This window comes from Marmota monax, unplaced genomic scaffold, assembly GCF_021218885.2.
Source record: "Marmota monax isolate L192 unplaced genomic scaffold, Marmota_monax_Labrador192_F-V1.1 WCK01_AAM20220418_F8-fsc00036, whole genome shotgun sequence".
Classification (NCBI taxonomy): domain Eukaryota; kingdom Metazoa; phylum Chordata; class Mammalia; order Rodentia; family Sciuridae; genus Marmota; species Marmota monax.
The window spans coordinates 13,528,828-13,551,539 of NW_026694491.1; the positions used below are offsets into that span (position 1 = coordinate 13,528,828).

Below are 22,712 nucleotides of genomic sequence, written 5' to 3' on the forward strand. Positions count from 1 at the left end.
GAGAAATTTATGGGATATTAGAAAACAATTCAGAGTTAATATGGGGGCATAAAATAAGAACAATGAAATGAAAAGATAATGAAGAGAATTATTTGGCTTCTCATCTTAAACAATTCAAGACTGTGTTCCCCAATATCACAGAAAAGTAGGAGTGACAGAATTACACTTTAATAATGCTTATGGTTACTGTATTATAAGTGTATACATTAACTATTATATTTTTTAGGGGGTCAAGCTATATAAATTTACATTCATATGTGGATTAGACCTTATCTGGAATTTCATTGTTTTTATAAACTTATGAGTTGGGGAATCTCTTAATTTATAAGCACAGATGTTTAGTAGAGGCAACACTGATGCTCATACTAATAATTAACATTCATTATATGCTAGATGGTGAGCTAAGAGATTTACATATATTATTTAATCTATTTCTCCCCAAAGTCTTCATTTTGAATATGGGAAAATTGAAGTTTCCAAAGAATAAGTAATTTGTTTAATGTCACAGTCACTATTAAGTAGAGGAGAAAGATTTTGAATCTGAATTTGTTTTCCTTCAAAGCCTGTGCTCTTAAGCCTCAGCATGTGCAATTTTTACACAAGAGATTTGAACATAAACAGTGCTATCTTTGTGCCATTGTAGCTTGATTTAGTTATGTATAAAAGCACTTTAAAAACTATATATAAGGATAATTTATCTATGCCCACAGAAAGTTGAATAGAGGAACTCATGCAACATCGTGTGTCCTTGGGCAAAATATTCAATATTCTGCATTTTACTGGAACAATTTGACCTTTTGTTATTATACTTTTCTTTTAAAAAAGTTTTTCTAATTAATGTACTTTCTTTCATGGGGCCAGTTTACTCTGATTACAGAGATATATTCCTCGATTTTGGACCGTTTCATACATCTGATGATTTTTCTCTTTGTGCTTCTAAGTAATCTTGTAAACCACACCTCCAACATCATGGTGAAAACAAGTAGCCAGGCATCAACTAGAAGGCACAGAGTGGGACTGGAGCTCTTTCAAAGCCCCATTCCCAGAGAATTTTCATTTGCAATGAACACTTGATGAAGCCTCCTTATTCTCATGTTGAAATTTTAACTCCCCAGGGCTGGGCATGTAGTGCAGTAGCTCAGTGGTAGGGCTTAAACTCTGGCTTTCTTCTACCAGCACAGCTCCTGCCAAAAAAAAAAAAAAAGAGAGAGAGAGAGAGAGAGAGAAAAGAAAGAAAATCTTAACTCCCAATATGTTGAAACTAGGAGGTAGGATGTTTGGGAAATAATTAGATTGTGAATGTGAAACCCTCATATCTTCATGATAGGAAGTTCTTTATAGAAGCAAGCCCAGAGAGCTCTTTCTTCCTTTTACTGCATGTGAGAAAATGACTAAATTTGGCAGTCTGCACCTCAGAAGAGGACTTTTATATCATAATCTAATGAAAAAATGTACCGAAACTCTACCATGCTAGCACCCACATCTCAGGCTTTCAGCCTCCAGAATTGTGTAAAGTAATTTTTTGTTGTTAACAGCCCTGAGGGTATGATATTTTGTTATAGAGCCCAGGATAACTACCCTTATGGGGTGTATCTTCATTTGTTGTGATTTAGACACTGCTCAGGACAAATAGTCATTTTTCACATGGGCATTTGCGGAAAACAATTATAAGTAATTATTTAATATTGCAGCTGCCTGAGGCAACAGAGTAAATAGCATGAACAAGCTGATGAACAGAGTTAAAAGAAAAAGCTGAAGAATGAGAAATCCACAGGAGTTTCAAAAAGTATAAATATATACTTTGGGAACTTACAAGGTAAATACATAGAAGCCTAAGAAAAACCTGTGAATGCCTTAACCTCTTACTTATGGCGGACTATGAGGCACTGAGAAAACAAGAAGTGGAGGTTAGGATCGAATTATAAACTGGCTGCCTAAACATTCAACACACACTCTATAACACACACTCAGCTTTTTGGAAAAGCCAGAAAGACATAATAGTTCAAGATATTTAAGGAAATATCTGTCCAGGCACTAGTTAATCGCCAAACTAACCCAGTAGAGACTTCAGGGGCTATACATGATGATAAATTTGGATATGTGGTATCTCCCCAAAACTCAAGTGTAAGACAATGCAAGAATTTTTACAGGTGAAATGGTTAGATTATAAGTGTTAAATGGTAACTGTAGGTAGGTAGTGTGGAGTTGGAAGTGGTAGGTCACTAGGGGTATGCTTTGAGGTTTGTATTTTGTCTCTGGTGAGTACAGCGCTCAGGCTGGTGCTCTCTTCCTCCCCCCCCCCTCTCTCTCTCTCTGCTTCCTGATTGTCACATCCTGAACTGCTTTCCTACTCTATGCCCTCCCACCATTATAATCTGCTTACTTCTTCCAGGACTGTGGAGTCACCCCTCTATGGACTGAGACCACTGAAACCATGAGCTAAAAATAAATTTTTCCTCCTATGATTGTTCTTGTCAGGTCTTTTGGTCACAGCAATGCAAAAACTAACATGAATGACAATAAATACTTGCTTTATAAAAATTAATTTTAGAAAAACCACTAGGCAAATAAACAAAACCAACAAAAGGAACAAAAATCAACTATAAAAAATAAACCCGGGAAAAAGAATCTAATTTCCTTGGATGTCATATTACATCTTTTAAATGTTCAGTTTTCTACCAATTTTATGACATGTAAGGAAACCTTAAAGTCAAGAATGATAAAAGTACATAGAAACTGTACCTGAGAAGTCACACTTGCTGGACTTACTATGCAAATATTTAATTCTGCTACTTTAAATATAGTCAAAGAACTTTTTTTTAGTCTAAAGAACTAAAGGAAAGTATGAAAATCTCACCAAGTCAGACTATCCATAAGGAGATATAAATAATTAAAAATGAGGCATCCAGCAGCTGAGAAGTATAATACCAAATGAAAAATGTGATAGAGGAACTCAACAGCAGATTTGATCTGGCAGAAGAAAATTTTCATAAACTTGAAAATAGATCAAACAAAATTATCCAACACAAAGAACAGTAACAAAAAAATTAAAAGTAAATAAACAGAAAATCAAAGATCTCTAGATATTAAATATGCACAATGATGGTCCCAGAGGGAGAAGGGAGATAGAAGAAAGAGAACATAAAAATTAACAGCCCCAAACTTCCCAAATGTCATGAAAAATATTAATCTACACATCCAAGAAGCTCAACAAATACCAGGTAGGATAAACTCAAAGATAAACACAGAAACATATAAAAATCCCACTTTTGAAAGCCAAAGACAGAGATGGTCTTGAAGCAGCAAAGGAGAAGAGATTCTTCACATAAGAGATGTTTTCTCACAAGAAACTGGAATGCAAAGACACCAGGAGTGTCTTAAAGCAAGACTACTAATCAAGAATTCTCTATTAGTCAAATTTCCATTCAAATATAAAGGAGAAATTAAGACATTTCCAGATTAACAAAAACAAATCTGCACTATATCAACTACTAAAGGGTGTCCTTTAAGCTGAAATGAAAAGAAACAATGTAGTATCTCAAAATGAAAATGGTTTAAATACTTCAGTCAAAAAAAGCAGACTAGGGCTGGGGATATGGCTGAAGCGGTAGCGCGCTCGCCTGGCACATGTGCGGCCCGGGTTCTATCCTCAGCACCACATACAAACAAAGATATTAAAAAAAAAAAAAAAAAAAAAGATATTGTGTCTGCCGAAAACTATAAAATAAAAAAAAATATTAAAATCTCTCTCTCTCTCTTTAAAAAACAGCAGACTAGCAGAATGAATTAAATAACAACAAAAACAACACGATTCCATTTCAAACATATATATATATAAAATTTTCCTTTGGTATCCAGAGGTTTTTGCTTCTAGGACCACCTTTGAATATCATGATCTGTGGATGCACAAAATCCCTTATGTAAAATGACATAGCATTTGCATGTAACCTTCATGATCTTCCCATATACTTTAAATCATTTAGAGATTATTTCCAATACATATACAATGTAAATGCATGAAAATAGTCATCTTGTGTTACTTAGAGAATAATGGCCAGAAAAAAAAATGATTTTTACACGTTTGGTACAGATGACATTTTTCCCAAATAGTTTTATCTGTTCTTGGTTGAATGAATATAGAGATGCAGAACTAACAGATACAGAAGGACAAGTGTAGGTTGAAAGAAAGAGGATGGAAAAAGGATATTCCATACAAACTGTAATTTAAAAAGAGATGGAGTGGCTACTGATATCAGATAATGTGGACTTTAAGACACAAATCTAGCCAGCAATCATTAATGGAAGAACCCAAAAAATGTAACACAAAAATGACAGAATTACAAGGAAAATAGAAAATTTTAAAAACATTAGCTTACTATGCCTTATTTTCAATAGTGAATTGAATAACTATAAAGAAGATTCATGTGGAAATGGAAAACTTGATGACTCTACAAATTACTAGACTTAATAGACATCTTCAGAACATCCATTCAAAACTAATAGATTATAGTAATTTCCACTTACATGTGGGGCATATGTTCCAAGACCCCCAGTAGATGCCAGAAACTGCAGGTAGTACCCAAACCTTAAGTAGACTATATTTTTTCCTGTACATATATACCTGTGCTAAAATTTGACGTATAGAGTAGGTGCAGTAAGAGAATAACAGCTGGTAATAAAATAGAATAATTATGAAAAGTCTCATGAGTGTGGTCTCTCTCACACACTACCTTCTTGTCCTGTTATGTGCTGTGTGATTCAGTGAAGTGAATGATAGCATCATGACACGGCATTAGACTACTACTGACCTCCACATTATGTGTCAGAAAGAGGATCATCTAATGTGGTTGAGTGAAATACAATTTCTTTTCTTTCCTTTCACCTTTGTACCTGAAGCATATTATGTCTTCTCTTTGGTCTATCCAAATTCCCTTTACCAATAGAGAAGGCATAATATGCTGCAGGTGCAAAGTTGCAAGGAAAGAACAGGAATCCTAGTAAGCTAGGGATGATTCACATACCTGGTAATTTCAATGGAGAACAAGACAAGTTTTTATTATACTGATCAAAACAGTGTATAATATAAAACCTATGAATTGCTTATTTATGGAATTTTTCATTTAATACTTTTGGACCAGATTGACTACTTGTACCTAAAACCATAGACAGCAAAACTGCAGATGGAGGTAAATTATATATTTGTCAAAATCACATGTGAAGCCAGGCACAGGTGGCACGCTCCTATAATCCTAGCAGCTGAGGAGGATGAAGCATGAGGATCACAACAAGTTCAAAGCCAGCCTCAGCAAGGCTCTAAGCAACTTAGCAAAACTCTGTCTCTAAATAGAATATTTTTAACAAAATGGCCGGGGATGTGATGTAGTGGTTGAGTGCCCCTGGATTCAAACCCCAGCATCAAAAAAAAAAAAAAAAAATCAATGAATTTTTTAAAATTAGACAAGTTTAAGAACAAGAAAAACCAGGGAGATAGAGTAATACAGGAGGAATGACAGAAGATGAGATTAAGAAATGGGCAAAGTCATAGATAGTAAGACACAAGGATTTTTTTTTAAAATATTGTTCTGTGTGTGATAGAAGACTCTGGAAGGCTTTCAGAAGGCTGAATGATCAGAGGGCGTGGCTAATACTCTATGACCACATTTTGTGGGATATGACCTAATTACATGATTTAAAAGCTACTTTGGGGGTTGAGTGGAACTATAGGGTAGGATAGAAAAAAGGCAAGCCATGAAGTTAAGGGAATACTAAGGATGAACGTGAAAGTGTCCAGTCTATGCAAATGGCAGAGGTGGGAGAAACAGTCAGAACTGAAATGCTTGTGGATGTACTGGATGAGAGGAGTTAGGAATCAAAAGATTAAAGGACCATTCCTTATTTTGGGCCCTGAGCATATTGTTGAAGTTGTGGGAAAATCTTGGGTAAGAGAAGGTTTTAGAAACACTGTGAAGTTTAAAATGTCTAAAATTATTTCAATGGAGATACCAATTAAGAGTTTATTTTAGTAGTCTGGCCTACTCACGTTGAAGAATAGATCTAAGATTTAGTAGATTGGTGCCAAAGTTGTTAAGATCACAGAATCAGAGGAAGAAAAAATATTTTAACAAAAGCTGGTAAATTCCTGGTTAAGGAATACCCACCTTTATAATTTATATGCACAAAAGGGAAATGGTCTGAATAACAGTCTCCTTGGATAATGAAATCCTTCCCCTTTGCCTGCGGACTTCTCTGGGGCCAGCAGCCGCCCGACTAGGGGCCCGGGGCCACGGGCTCAGCAGACGACCATGGGCTCGGTGTCCAACCAGCAGTTTGCAGGTGGCTGCACCAAAGCGGCGGAGAAGGCGCCCGAGGAGGCGCTGGCGGACGCTGCCCGGGCAGCAGACGAGTTGGTGATTGCTAGGTGGCCTAGTTTGTGTAAATATAATGTGTTGGTCTTTCTCCATGTTCTTTTGGGGTTTTATTGTTTACAAACTTCTTTTTGTATTGAGAGAAAAATAGCCAAAGCATCTTTGACAGAAGGTTCTGCACCAGGCAAAAGGATCTGAAACATAAGTTTGGGGGGCCCTCTTCTTGAAATGGGGGTCTTAAACCATCTTTTATGTTCCTCTTTCCCTGTTTGCTATTTTGGGTCAGATCTTCTGTCCTAAAAGCCTGACTCTTATCCTACCTTCTTCCTCAAAAGAAAACCTACATACACATTTAATCCTTTGAGTGTCTCTACAACTCTTAAATGACTTATGCAGAATTCCTAAAGAAGCTGGGATTCCCTGCCCCTTTTCCTAACCTCTGGAGTCAAGACCAGCTCTTGATGCAATTCATGCCAAATATCACACTACTGTTTGCATGGATCAAACCTACTTAATCTGTAATTCTAAAGTAGAGAGAAGCAATTGGGGGCTTTCCATGTACAAAGTGGGGTCAGGAGACCAGGAAAGAAAATATGAATGTATGTTCAAGTCACTCAGGAACTTTTATTCAGGTGCAAGAAACTTATGTCAAAGTGGCCACAAGATTGTTTAATAGGAGACGGACGAATGTAACTCCATGTTTACTGCTAGAAACCAAAGCTGTGTGTGAAATCTTGAATTTTATGGGGAGGGAGGGAGGGAGGGTGGGAAAGTATGTACCTATCTGTTCTTTCCCTGATCTCTTCCCCTCATTCCTGAAATACAGGAGACTAAGCCCCCTTGGGCTTTGGTGACCCCCACCATTGGGGTGTTTTTATATTATGATTTGATTTTGCTGTACCCAGATACTTTCTTCCTTTCCTATTTTCTAATCATTTTATAACACACATTCTGACTCTTCCCTTCCTTCTCCTCTCCCTGGGAAAATCAATGAATAAAGACTTATTGGTACTCAAAAAAAAAAAATGAAATCCTTGAGGGAAGGCACTGTGAGTTATTCATTTCTATGCCTTTTGTGTCCAACACAGAACATATGAAATAGTAAGTTTCAAAAGTCAATGTTGAATAATTTTAAAAGAACACAAATGTATGGAGGCACAGATTCTATTATGACTGCCAATACAGGAGTCTTTTTTGCATAATTTTCAAAAATAATTTTATGTGCAGTTCAATGAAATTGAAATGCTTGCTGATAACCTTTTAGTTTGTGCTGCATTGAAATTCAATCTGGATTTGTAAAGATAGAAAGATTCCATTCTGCAAGTAAAAAACTAGAGTAATCCTGTGCAAGAGCCAAAATATTCAAAACTAACACTCAAACTTTTTGTTTCTCCTTTGCTAGTATCTACTATGAGTAATTGATTCTCAAGACTTTGAATGTATTTGATAATGTCCAAGTTGTTTAAAATATATGGCACTTGGAAAATTCAAATATCTTTGTGCGGGGAGCTGTAGGTAGAAATAATAATAGAGTAACATTTTCTACTGTAGTGCTATGTTTAATGAGCATTAATAAAAAATGATGTTAAATATATAAAAACAAATCTATAATTAAGAAGGAAAAATTTTTTAAAATTAGAATATATATTAAGAACAAGAAGGTTCATGTGAGGTTTTTACTTGCTTTGGGAATACAACAATGTTTTGTGCTTGAACAATTCTTTTCAACTTGCTATTTAGTACACTGTTTTGATCTATGTATAAAAGCTGAAAATTAAAACTCAAGTCAAGTTTGATTTTTCCCAGAATAATCAGATATCATTCATAGTTTGAAAAATAATACCCATGGAAAACATCCACAAAGCTGAAGCTAAGTAACCTTTATTTTTTTTACCTTTTTAAGTGCATGCTGAGACAAATACAGTAGGTTATCAAAAATAAGACCCATACAAGTGTTAGCACCCCTGGGAAAGAAAGAACTTGGAACAATTATTTGTTTCTTATCCCAAGATTTCTGTAATAGAGACAAAAATTCTGATTTTTTTTTATGTTATATAACACCGAGCTGAAAAGTGCCATTCTGAACTCATGTCAACTGGATTCTCTCAGATTAAATAAGAGCTCACTTTTATTAATTACTTGCCATGTGTTTTCACTACATGTTGCTGTGTTTAATCCACGAATTCCCAATTGAGAAATCTAATCATTCCATTTCACACAGATAGAAAATTGGGCCAGAGATATATATTAAATATCTCTTGCATGGTTACACATTTAGTGAGATAAAGCCATAATTCCTACACAGGTCTGTCTTACTGGGGAAAAAATCTCTCTCTCTCTTTTTTTTTTATTACTTGACATGATCTTAAAATACTTTAACAATAATTGGTGGACTATCCAGTTATTCACAACAACTATTCCAAATTTCATGCACTGTTCTCCAGATCCTCATTGTCCCCTTCACTTTGCTCCAGACAGAGCATTTTATTTTACTTAGACAAAAGATTAAATCCTTTTCTCAAATTACCTGGCACATCCCACTCTCATTCTAGGTTTTCATTATTCAGTTCACCTGAACCTCATTTATGAGAGCTGTCCTTAAAGTCAACAATGATTTTTCTGTTCCTAATAACTGCTATCATTCTAAGTTCTGTTTTCATTTGGTTTCTCCACAAAGCTGACCTTGGGGCATATTTGAGCTCAAGAGCATCACAAATGTATTTAGTAATTCAAGGAAACACTAATAGGGCAATGATAAAAGAGAAGTCTAATCAATAAAGCCTTTGTTATTAGTAATGTTGCTCCTGAGAGTAACTTAAAGGTCAAGCAAGCTGGGAAACTGCAGAGTAACTGGGGCAATTCATATACTAGGTCATTTCAACTATTGGTTGAGGACCACTGGGATTACAGAGAAATTCTCTGACACTAGCCTGTGGTATGAGCAAGCACAGCACGTTCCTGGGATCAGAGAAAGTTTTCAGGCAGTGCAGGTACTAGAGTTGGAATTTGGGCAGCTTTGGAAAAATCTGGTAAGTATGAGGGCATATGGGTACAATACTGAACATATGTATCATCTGTTGCTTACAAATGATTCTAATGTTTGTAACTGATTATTTTCTTTTTATAAAAATTCTTTGTATGGAGGAATGAGATGGACATCATTATCCTAAGTAAATGTATGAAGACATGAATGGTGAATATACTTCATATACAACCAGAGATATGGAAAAATGTGCTCTATATGTGTAATATGAATTGTAATTCATTCTCCTGTCCTATATAATACATTAGAATAAAAAATAAAATAAAAAATAAAAATTCTTTGTATTCTTTTCTAAATCTTTACTTCTTTATTTTTTGGTGACTAGAATTCTCTTTATTTTCTCATTACTGTTTAGTAATTTCAATTCTAACCCTTGTTTCTATAAATCAGTATAGATGACCCTATGTCTACATTCAATTCTAATCTTTTTTCTTGTTTTTTTGGTACTCTCTGAAGGTATTATCTTACACTCTAAATTGCTACCAGGAGGCCTTTCCCCTACATTTGATACTTGACAATGTTCAAAATTGAGCTAACAATCTTCCTTAGAAAACCTTCATATTTGAAAAACTCCTTACACATTTTATCAAAGCCAAATTGTCAGAAAATTCCTAATCATCTCTAACACTTGTACTTACTTGCCCCAAAATTGAGTTCATTACCGTGTCCTGTCAATTTTTCCTCCAAAACATCTCTTCTATTTCTTTCCTTCAATTTCCAGTTATCACCTTCATTCAGGTCTAAGGATTTCATTATCCTTGACCTGGGCTGTTTGAATAGCCTTCAGATTCATTTTTTTTTTTTTTTTGTGAAAACTTTGGTCCATGTCAGTGACTAGCAAGTTAATTTCTTAAAGTACAATTTTGAACACAACATTTTTTTACCCAAGAGTCAGAAAGGCCTCTTATCGTTTACAGAACGTTGTTATAATTTAAAGAACATGAACCTTAGGTCAAAGAGAGCTGGTCTAAATTTCTGCCACTTAACAACTATATGTCACTGATAAAACCATTATACTTTTGTAGGTTTCAATATCCCCATCTACAAACCAAGAATAATTGTACCTTGTTGCTATGATGTCACACTAAATAAGGTTACACATGCTATGATCTGCAAATCATAGAGCTCTATATCAGCTATGTTGTAGGCACTCAGTAAACAGATTAATTTCCTCCCCCCCACCCCCACCCCAGGGCTCAATAGCATGGTGTTAAGAGTCCTTTGGAACTTATGGATATAATAACAAACTTACTGCACAAATGAAAGGCAAACAGATTCAGGAATTATACAGGTGACTTTTTTTTATTATAGGAAAGAACTTCTAGACCAAAAAGTAGCAGAAAAACAACAGCAATAAATTGATGGCTGGAAGGACATGATTTGTTTTCTTTTTTATTAAAGACTCTATATCAAAAATATCCAAAATAAAGTGATGTATGTGTGTGTGTGTGAATGTGTGTGGGTGCATATAAAATATATGTAATGTATATAGCAAAAGCCTCTACTAATTAAGAAAACAGCCTGGCATGGTGGTACACACCTGTTATTTCAGTGACTGGTAATACTGAGGCAGAAGGATCAAAAGTTTGAGGCCAGCCTGAACAACTTAGTGAGACCTTGTCTGAAAATAAAAAAGATCTTGGGTTGTAACATAGTGGTAAAGGTTCAATCTCTAGTACCAAATAAAAGAAAATATAAAAACAATAGTAAATTGTATGAGTAACCAGAATTGATAAGATAATATATGATGAATAGATATAAAAAAATTCAGTACTACCTGAAATAATAAAAATTAAAATATCATGTTAGTAAATCATTATTATTTAATTTCCTCTTCTATTCAGTTTCAGTCTTTCTCACTATAATCTCCATTCATTGGTCTTAACTCCCAAATCTACATGGAAATGACAAATTTTTAGTTCAAGTGTCTCCTTTCTACTAATTGAAATAATTCATGATTTTCTCATAGATTCTCTCCCTAATAATGGCTACTTACTTCAATGACCACTTACATTACTTAACATGAAGTCCTTTGCAATTTCAGCATTCAGAAATGCCAGACTTCCAGAAAATGTTTGATTGTGGTGCCTGGGGTTAAAAATAAACACTCTGGAATCACAGGAGCAGAACTGGGCAGATCAGTCCTTAGATCGGTTGTTTTCAATTAGGGTAAATTTTGTCCCCAAGAGGACATTTTGCAATGTTAGCACTATCCTGGTATTTTGCACCTTGGGAAAGGGTATTTCCTTCTGGAAAATAGAGGATAGAGACTAAGGATGTTAGCAAACACCTTGCAATGCATAGGAAAGCACCGTGTGCATTGACAAAGATCTATCTTGACCAAAATAGCAAGAGCACCACAATAGAGTAAATCTGATCTAGATGATGCCTTAAGCAATATCATACACAAAGAAAAGAAAGAAAACATTTTTTATCTTTTAAATTATTTGTGATTTTTCCTTAGGGAATGGGCCTCTATACCAATGGATATTATCAGACTTTGAAAAAGATTATTCACTGAATAGCTCAATAGTGAATTAGAAATTTTCCTCTGGAGTCCCTCATCCACAATTTCTTTTGTAAATGTTGCTCTCTTTATGAAAATGCTTGCATTCAGCTTGAGAAATAATTTATTTGGCTGATCAATTGCCTATGGCACTAGTCTACACTTTTATTTCCAGACTGATATGGAGGCTATAAAGAGAAATTGGTTGCATATCTAAGGGATGAGTGAAGTAACAATTTGTAGTTAAATTGAATTGAATGGAGGAGTTCTTGACAAATATTAGTAGAAAATTTTATTCTACCTGAAAATTGCTTCAATTATTTGATTATGAGAAAAGAATATAGTGTGAGATGGATGGAAGTGCACACATCCCTTTGTGTGCAATCTGCACAAAGTATCAGTCACAGCATTAACCTAACATGTCCTGAATTCCATTTCCCTTGTGTGAGCAAGAACAAGTAATAATACCATGAAGTATATGTACCTATTGTCTAAAAAAATTTCTGACACCAAAACAAAATCTTCCTTTAAGCACATAAACTTTAAAGTAACACAATTATCTTCTTGTTAAACTTTAGATATACAAAATTTCCTGTTTTCTTATTTCTAAAGGAATAGGCTGAGCACCAGTATACATGATCACAGGTAATAGGATGTGGGCCTGTGCATGGCATGAAAACCATGGTAAAGAGGTGAAATCCTAACTGAAGTAGCAATCTCCTTGCTTCTTTTTCATAATAGTAGCCAATGATGTTCTCCCTTCTTTAATAGCATTGGCTCATCACCTGGCAAATTGATGATCAAATAGAAAGACACCAAAACAACAAATTCCAAGTGACTTGTGATAAAATATGAGCCCGTTAGGTTCTCTCAAGAAGAGGAAAGTTGTTGGGGTTTTTGTTGTTGTTGCTTGGTTTTTGGGGGGAGTTTTTTGGTAGCAGGGTTTGAACCAAGGGCACTTAACCACTGCGCCACATCCCCCAGACCTTTTCAATAATTTGTTTAGAGACAGGGTCTCACTAAACTGTTCAGGGTCTTGTTAAGTTGTGGAGGCTGGCTATGAACTCATGATCCTCCTGCCTCAGCCTCGATACTGCTGGCAAGAGGAAAGTTTTGATGATGGGATAGATTGGAGTCCCAATAATAACATTGCAAATATTTGCTGCACTGTAATTTACCTTCATATCCAGGGGGAGGGAGGGACTTGGAAGACACTTGAATATGAAACCATCATCATGTGAAGAACAGTAGTCCTTTGAATTGGTATTTAAATTAGTATATTTGGATATCAGGAATTAATAAAGTAAAATTTAACCCACATGAGTTTCAATCATTATTGGATATTATTTTGCATGTTGAAATCCTCATTCCCAGTACTTCAGAATTTGACTACATTTGGAAATAGGATCTTTAAAAAAGTAACTGTGTTAAAGAAAGGTCATGGGGGGGGGTGTGTGTGGACTAAACCAATAAGACAAAAGTCCTTATATAAAGAGGAAACCTGGACACATAAATGTGAAGAGGGAAGACAATGTGCACAAACACAGGGAAGGTGGTTATGTGTAAGCCAGGTAGACCTGCCTCAGAGAAGCAACACGCTGAACTCTGGACATAGGACCTCTCCACTCCAGACTTTGAGAAAATATAATTTTCCATTATGTAAGCCACTCAGTCTGTTGTGTTCCTGTAGCCCTACTAAACTAATGCAATCTTCAAAAAATATTTTTCTTGCAAATGGCAGATTCTTGAAAGAATGTCACAATATTTTAATCTATGTAGATGATTTACTCCCAATAATTTAAGAATCTTTCAATCAATTGTTAACTTTTGGTTTCAGAGATGCAGTTTAAATTTTTAAATTAAGTTATAATTTAGATGTAATATATTTTATTTTATCTGACCTGTTGTGGCAGATTCCAACCCAATGAAGAACAGTTCCATCATGTCCCAAATTCTTCCAAGACCTTGAGAGTCAGTCCCAACCCTCACCTTCCCTAATTCTGAACACAGTGTTCTCTCCATACAGTTTTGCCTTTTGCAAAATGTCATACAAATGCAATCTTGCAACACGTTGTTATTAGAGACTGATATATTTCACTTAGCTTAATGCACTTGGGTCTTACCCAATTTTTTTGGAGTACTCTATTTCCTTTCATCTTTGGGTACGATTACACTTTGACTATGTGTCAGTTTGTCTATTCTCTAGTGAGGAATATTTGGATTGCTTCTTGGCAATTACAAATAAAATGAGTCAAAACATTTGTCTTCAAAGACTTTGAGTGAATATAGATTGGCTTTTCACTTGGGTAAGTACCTGTGATCTAGATTACTGAGTCATACGGTAACTTTTTGGTAACTATAAAAAAAAATACCAAGTTGTTTCATTAAAGTGGCTGTGGTATTTTATATTCATGCCCACAATATATGAAAATGTTATACTTTATTCAGTATATTTATTTATTTAGTATTGTCAATATTCTTTTTAAAAAATATTAATTAATTAATTTATTTTAGTTATAGTTGGACATACTACCTTTATTTATTCTTATGTGGTGCTGAGGATCTAACCCAGGGCCTTGCACATGCTAGGTGAGTATTCTACCGCTGAGCCACAACCCAAAACCATAGTACTGTCAATATTCTTAACCTTAACTATTCTAATACTTATACAGTGTATCTCATGTTTTGTGTTTCTTTTATTTGATCTTTTTGGGTTTTTGTTTTGTGAGCCTTGGAATCGAACTAGGCAAGCCCTTTACCACTGAGTTACACCTCCAACCCTTTTATGGTTTAAATTTGTATTTACCTAATGACTTATAATGTCAAGCATCTTCTCATATGCTTTTGTCTCATCCGTATATCTTATTTAGTAAATTGTGTATTCAAATCTTTTGTGCATTTTATTACTGAGTTATTTTAGTTTTAATGTGTTCTGAGTGTTCTTTTTTTATGTTGGAAAAAAAAGTATATTTAGAATTAGACAGCTGGACTCTGTTTAGATGATCCCAATTTTGTTGGCAACGTCCAAAACTTCATAGTAAGGAGCCAGTTGAACATATATGCCTTTTTCTCTCCATCAGGCCTGATCAGGGTGTTAACCGTGGCCACATCAATGCCATAGAGCTTCTTTACAGCTTGTTTGATCTGGTGTTTGTTGGCCTTGCCATCCACAATAAACACAAGTGTGTTGTTGTCTTAAATCTTCTTCATGGCTCACTCAGTGGTCAGAGGGAATTTGATGATGGCATAGTGGTCAAGCTTGTTTCTCCTGAGGGCGCTCTTCTGAGGATATTTGGGCTGCCTCCAGAGCCGCAATGTCTTGGGTCACCAGAAGGTAGGTGGTGTGTGGGTCTTCTTCTTTTTATGACTGTGGACATTCTTCAACACTGCCTTCTTTGCCTTCAAAGCTTTTGCTTTGGCTTCAGCTTTGGGAGGGGCAGGAGCGTCCTTCTTAGCTTTCGGCGCCATCTTGGTGAGAAGGCCTGAATGTTCTTAATATTTTTGAATATAAATACTTTAGCAGATATGATTTGAAATATTTTTTCTAGATAATGGCTTATATTTTTCTCCTCTTAAATGGTGCCTAAGAATAGAAATTATTAACTTTGATGAAGATTCATCATCTTTTATTTTTATGTATCCTGTTTCTAATTGTTTTATCTTTGAAATATTTGCCTAACCCAGGGTCACAAATATTTTTTACTGTTTTCCTCTTGAAGTAGTGTAATATTAGGTTTAAATTTAAGCCTATCATCTGTACCATCTATTTTGATTCATTTTTCTTTTATGTGCAAGGTATTGATCATTTTTTGTACTTGGATATCTAATTTAACATTTATTCATGATAGAAGCCCTTGGGAAAGCCTAAAAATAGAAAGAAACTCCCTAAGCTTGAAAAATAACATCTGCACAAATACATGCAGCCAACATCTTAGCTGAGGGTGAAAGACTGAAAACCTTCCCCTGAGAGCAGGAATAGAGCAGAATGTCTGCTTTTGCTACCTCTACTGCTCCCATCAATACAGTAAAATAAGAAAAATAAGTAAATAGTGAGTGGGAAGAAATGAAAACATCTCTGATTGCCTATATAGAAAATCTCAGCGAATCTAAAAACTGGTTTGGGATAAATAGTCATTGTGAGTTTTAACAAAGACCTGGCACAACATGGATTTCCTTTGATTTGTGGGTTTTAGATCTGAACCCTGGATCAAGTCCAGAAACTTGGCAAGGGTTTGTGTAATGACCTTTTTACTAGAATGGTTGACCCTCTGCCTTAGATCTTTCATCCTTGATATAGTTTTAACTATTTTGATTTCTTATTGAATGTATTGCATGTAAGTATACCATGCTGTATTATTTGTCTATAAAGTCTCTGTGGGTCAGGCCCCTTTATTCCAGTGGTTAAATTGCATCCACTCTTCTTCTAACACTTAAGTTTCCAACGAGATTTCTATAATTTTATTTTACTTTAAACAATATTCACCCCTTTAAAAAATTTCTATTATTTTACTCTCTTAACATCCTCATTGCTGTCAGGGAGCCTAGTCCTACCATCAGCACTGACCTCAGAAGGAGAGGCTCCTGATCTCTTGCCTGCTCTTTCCTTAATGCTGAGATGAAGGAATCTTCTCCAAGTTCTTCCACACGACAAAGGTGACTCCTGTATTTTTCTGGCCTGCTATCATCTTCACTTCTATGAACTTTTTCATTCTTCAACTACCTTACTTTGTAGTTCTGGTAAGTACTCTTCATTTAAAGTGGGCCATTGACTTCACTTTTTCTAAGGGTTGTGTGAGATTGCCAAGGCCAATATCTTCCATTCACATCTCATCCTAGTTTGTTACAAGTTGACATTTTAGCAGTTTCACCAGTAAAGTGTGCTGGCAGCTGCCAACATACCAGCTCCTATCAGTGATAGGGTTCTCATATCTCCAAAATGCCATTGTTGAGCCTGCTTTTTAAGAGTATTCCTGGTACAAGTTGCCTCACGTTTGGTTCCTAGGAATCAAATTCTGACATGAATACTTGTGTGGAAGAGTTTTTTTGTTTTGTTATTTTATAAACTTTTGGAATTTTATTTTAAAAAAATCACAACCATGAACATTATTACAATTAGAGGCCCTTTTGGTTCTCCACATTGATACTGAGCATGCTCACAGGGGTTCCCATTGTTAATCTTGGTTAAACATCAATTTTTAAAAGAAGGAAAAAAATTCAGCACACTACCATTTAACTTGTTTTAATGTTTCTTCACAAATGGTGAAAAATACTAAAGTACAGACAAGGAATAATCATGATGTTGTGCCCAATATTATAAATATGGAATTATAAATGAAAACATTTTCTGGTTTAAAAAAAAATCTGGTAGTCAATGCAGCTCTGCAGGGTCTGTGTCTAGTAGGGCCGATCTCTACATTCCTGATGGTGCTTGATATATCCATTTTTCCAGGTCCTCCACGTCCACCTCTTCTTCCTCCCATCTGCTCCATCAAAGGTCCAGGGGACCCCCTGGACCACCTCATCTTCCTCCACCATGGCCACCACGGAAGCCATCTCTGTCTCCACCATGGCCACCTCTGAACATTCCTCCAGGACTGCCGCGGTCCATGAGGCCACCTCTTCTTCCCCGCATGCCACCAGGGCTATCTCTTCCATGGTCACCACCCGGGGGTGGGAAGGGTGGTGGGAGAAAGCCCTCAGGCTTTGGAGCCTTACACTGGTTGCATTCTGTTCTTCAGGCGAAGTTCTGGTTTCCATAACCCGGATTGGGACATTGCCAGTCCCCAGCTCGGTGCTGGACGTTTCCTCCTCCAGAAGGATTCCCTTGGGAACCCCGTGGCTCTCTTGGGGGAAAACCACCTCTGTCTCCTCCACGGCCTCCCATGTGACCCATGGGTCCCCCAGGACCTCCTGAGCCACCTAGACCTCCACGGAGTGGTGGTGGCATCCCTCTGCCCTCATGGGTTGGCATGCCACCCCACATGCTATTCATTGGAGGATTCTTTCAAGCAAGAGTGACTTTTAGTTTGCTTCCTTGAAAATTCTTTTCCTTCAAACCTCTCTACAGCAGCCTTGGCAGTTGGCGGGTCTTCATAGGACACTGTGGCATCACCTTTGGGCTTTCCTGTTTCCTTGTCCAGGTAGATGTGGATCATGGGTTGCCCAGTTCTCTTATTCATCTTAACAACCCCATACTGCTTAAAGAAATCTGCCAGATCATCAAGAGTCACATTGTCATTTAATCCTTGCACATAAACTGCACTGTTGTCAGAGTCTTTATTGGGATCTACTGGAGGGCCTAGATTAAAGTCTGGTCTTTCATCCATGGGTCCACCAGGCTTATTGAAGCCACCTCGCTCTCCAGCACTGCCCATTCCACCACGTCCTCCTTCCTGCCCACCTCTGCTCATGCCTCCACAATCAAATTCCCCTCTTTCCCTGCCCCAGTTATCCGGGCCACTCATGGGGGGAAACCTCCTCTGTCTCAGGGGGTTCTCTCCTGGTCGGGAAAATCCTCCAGACTCCTTCCCATAAACACCCATGCAACTGGGATGGTCCTGTAGGAATGACTCTGCTGCCTGTAGCTGCTGCTCTGTTGGCGATAGGATCCAGTCTGGGGTGTGGGGGGGTGGTAACTAGTGGAAGGCTGCTGCCCATAGCTGCTTTGTTGACCATAGCTACTCTGCTGTCCATAGCTGCTCGGTTGCCCATAGGTGTTCTGCTAAGAGTAACTGCTCTGATCATAACTAATCGGCTGTGTAGAGGAATAGCTGATAGGAGGATAGGATAGAGGCGCCGTAACTGGCTGCATGGGGTAGCTCCCAGGAACCTGGGGATAACTGTAGTTACTCTGTCTGTATCCTAGGCTGGGCTGGTTATAACCCCCTGTGCTAGACTGAGGTTGACTAGTCTCAGCGGGCTTGTTACCATTCTGCGGTCTTGCAGTGCAGTGGCTGCTGGCTGTTGCCCATAGCCAGGGTAAGCAGGCTGAGTCCCATATACAGACCAGGCTGCATAGGAGGCCTGGGTGGTGGTGACAGTAGCGGTGGTGGTGTCATAAGCACCAGTGCTGTACCCCTGGACAGGCTGGCTGTATGCCTTGGGGGCAGTTGGGATAGTATAACAAGTGGGAGGGGAGGCTGTCCATAAGAAGTTGCATATGCGGTCTGCCCATAGGTGGCAGTGGTCTGAGCCTGGGTATAGCTGACATCAGTAGGCTGTCCATAAGTTCCATAGCTTTGTTGCCCATATGCCTGGGTGGTCTGTGTATATCCTTGAGTTGGTTGGACAGTGTAAGCACTGTAGCCCTACTGGGCTGCAGCTTGGCTATAGATACTGTAATCTGTGGACGCCATTTTCTCTCCTTCCTCCTCGTTCTCTCAACGTCTGTCCTGGAAGAGTTTTTTTTTTTTTTTTTTTTTTTCCCAGAGAAGTTTTCTCATTAATATATTATAAAAGAATGAGGGAAGAAGGATTGGGCAGAAGGAGCTAACTCATGATGAAGTTGCCTCAGAGGAATTGGTTGAACCCATGAAGAGTTCTGAAGCTGCAGTGACCCTTCAGAGTTGTCCTGAATTGAGAACAGGGTGTCAAGCCTTTGCATTCCAGCCTAATTAAGGTATCAAATATACATTATCTCCAGGGAAGGAGCATCCAATTGGGTAAGGCACTTCCATTAACTGAGAGTAGTTCCCAAAGAAGATCTCAAATGGGGGCCATGAAACAGAACATTCTTGACCACTAGGGAGATCAGTAATTTTGATCTAAATGATGATGTTGACAGCTCATCACAGTATCCATCTGTCATATAGTTTAAATTTAAAATAATGTGATCAGTTATCTCAGAATCCCTAAAGCCTACAAAGAAATGCAATACAGTTATTTCTCTTAATATACTTGATGCAAATGTGACAAATCACTATTTACTTACTAATTACTATGCCAGATGCTACAGTTTTTGCCTTGAGAATTAGATTTACTATAATGATTTATTTCACAAAAGTGACAGTAATTAAGAAAAAAGTTACTTTATTAAAAGAAAAAAGAAGTTAAAAATTATTTCTGAAGACAAAAGTTATGTACTATTTAAAATATTAAAGATTTGTATTAAGTAATATAAATATTACAAATGTTATTAACATTTGTATAAATGTTAACTATATAATGCAAATGTAATAATATGTACTAATCATACTATAAATATCTCAGGTACTGTGTTATGCTAAATATTTGCACCAAAATAGTAGCTCTTAACTAGGGGAAGTTTTGCTCTCTCAATCCCAGCATCATTTGAAGTTATTAAGGAGGGAGAGGTGAGATGGTTATTGAAATCTGGAGGGTAGAGGTCAGATATTGAAGCCAAACACCCACAATACACAGGACAGCCACTCACACTAAAGAACTGTAACAGTAGTTCTGAGGTTAAGAAGTCCTGAACAAGCTGGCTGAGGTGGAGCATGCCTGTAATCCAGTAGCTCAGAGGCTAACGGAGGAGGATCACAAATTCAAAGTCAGCCTGTAAATTGTCCAGTCCCTGGCTCAAAATAAAAATAAAAAATGAAAGGGCTTGGAATATGGCTCAGTGATTGAGTGTCCTGGGTTCAATCCCTGGGAGAGAGAGAGAGAGAGAGAGAGAGAGAGAGAGAGAGAGAGAGAGAGAGAGAGAGAGAGATTGATTCTGAAATACACATAATCATTCTTATTTTATGGGTTAAAAAAAAGCGAGAATTTCAGAAAGGTATAACGTAATAAAGCAAAACTCATGACCTTTGGCACCAATCAAATCTATAAATAACTTCCTTGTTCCAGGATTAAATAGTGTGTGACTATTTAGTCACGTTGTTTGAAATGAACAATAACCTTTTAATATCAGAGAGATTTAATGTTAAGGGGCAAGTTTATTAGATTTTTATGTTTTTGTTTGAAAAATGGTTATATTTTATAATCAATATAAAAATGGTCTCTTTCTGTTATGCTTCTAATAATATAGACTAGGAACTAGATTATTGATTTTTATATGCAAAATTTTTATCAGTCATCTACAATGGTAAACACAAAAGTCTTCCATTTAAAGGTTTATGATCACCTCTGACAAAATCCCATTCAGGCGAACTCATTTCTGATTGCTTCTGTGTTTTATAGACCATTTAAAAGCATTTGAAGGACATTTTTTGCCCACTAATTAAGTCTGCCACCAAAATCAGAACCAAACACAAGCAACAACAAGAAAACAAAACAATAATGTAAACTAAAAAGAACTAAAATAAAAAATATGCTGTTATTTACATATCACAGATAACTTTAATTACCTAATTGTGGTTTGTATCACAGTGAATGAACATTTGCTTCAGATCTTCTCTCCATTAACTTTGGCTCTAATAGTTTCATTGCCAGCTAATCTGTGTATAAACCTACAGTCAAGCTATAGACCAGTTTTTATGCTTACCTCGACCTAGAAAGTGAGACAAATGTAGTTAATTTTGAATGTTCACATAGTTTTATGTCTAGCATGATACAAAATATGTAGATATGGGATTAGAAATATGGTATGATAATACATCATTTATATCTGTATATTGACTACATATCATATAATCATAATCAATAAAATTATATGTAATATTTATAACTCATATATTAAATTCAATGTTTACAAAGCTATATTGATAGGTATTAACCCTATTTTGCTATTGTTCATTTTAAACAATGTGACTAAATAGTCACACAGCTACTTAATCCAAGAACAAGGAAGTTATTTATAGATTTGCTTGGTACCAAAGGTCATGACTTTTATATTATAACATTATGCCTTTCTGAAATTATCTCTTTTTTACCCATAAAATAAGAATGATAAGAACGATTATGTGTATTTCAGGATCTCTCTGTCTTTTTTTTTTTTTGTACCAGGGATTGAACTCAGGGCACTCAACCACTTAGCCACATTCCAAGCAGAACAGCATAACAGAAATTAGTAATAAACTAATTCTCAGAGAGATTTATTTAATTGCTAAGAAGTCTACATAATTATAACTGCAGAACAAGAATTTGAACCAAGGTGTGTCAAACTTGAAAGCTAATGTCTTACATTGAGTAGGATCGACATGTAAGATTAATCCCCTTGGTATTTGAGTCCCATGAACTTTTTTCTACACGTTAATCTTTCTAGTCATCTATCAGTAAGCTTAGTATTCCTGACAGATATGACCGGGTCCAATACAGAGTATTTATTATTAGGTACAGCTTTTGGGAAAAGAATCTGCTAGAGAAAAAAGAGAAGTTCAGCTGCTTTGATCCTCCTATAAAATGCTTCAGGGCAGAGAAGTAATGTAAAACCCCATTCCATCCAAACAGTGTTGTTAGTAAAAGATGATAAATAGCAAAATTGTATGCATAGTGACAGATTATGTTTATAAGCAAAATTATAAAAGTATGTGATATTACATCTCAAAAAAAGCTTTTCTGAGGCTACAAAATGTGAGTGCTAGTAACTAGACAGTAAGCAAGTCAAATAATCACATACTTTTAGTTTCTAAAGCAATGTCCCTAAAGTAGAAGGTATCAAACTGAGATATATGACAGATAAGCAATTAATTTAGTTTTGTGTGAACACCATCTTGTGAAATAGTCAAAAAAATTTAAAGTCTATTTATATTACTGTGAACCCCACAGGAAACTATTTTTTTTTAATTCAGGAAAAATATTCTGGTAAATTTCAAAGCAAAATGCAATTTGCTTTCCATTTATAGCAACTCAGCATTTGGTTATGAACTCTTATTAATATAGTGCTAACTTTAGAGGA

At 36.4% G+C, this 22,712-nt stretch overlaps 2 pseudogenes; both read right to left on the bottom strand.

Annotated features, from left to right (window-relative positions):
- Positions 1 to 14,909: 14,909 nt before the first annotated feature.
- On the bottom strand, positions 14,910 to 15,382 carry LOC124075693 (large ribosomal subunit protein uL23-like; annotated as a pseudogene).
- Positions 15,383 to 17,308: 1,926 nt separating this feature from the next.
- Positions 17,309 to 19,269, bottom strand: LOC124075753 (RNA-binding protein EWS-like; annotated as a pseudogene).
- Positions 19,270 to 22,712: the final 3,443 nt, after the last annotated feature.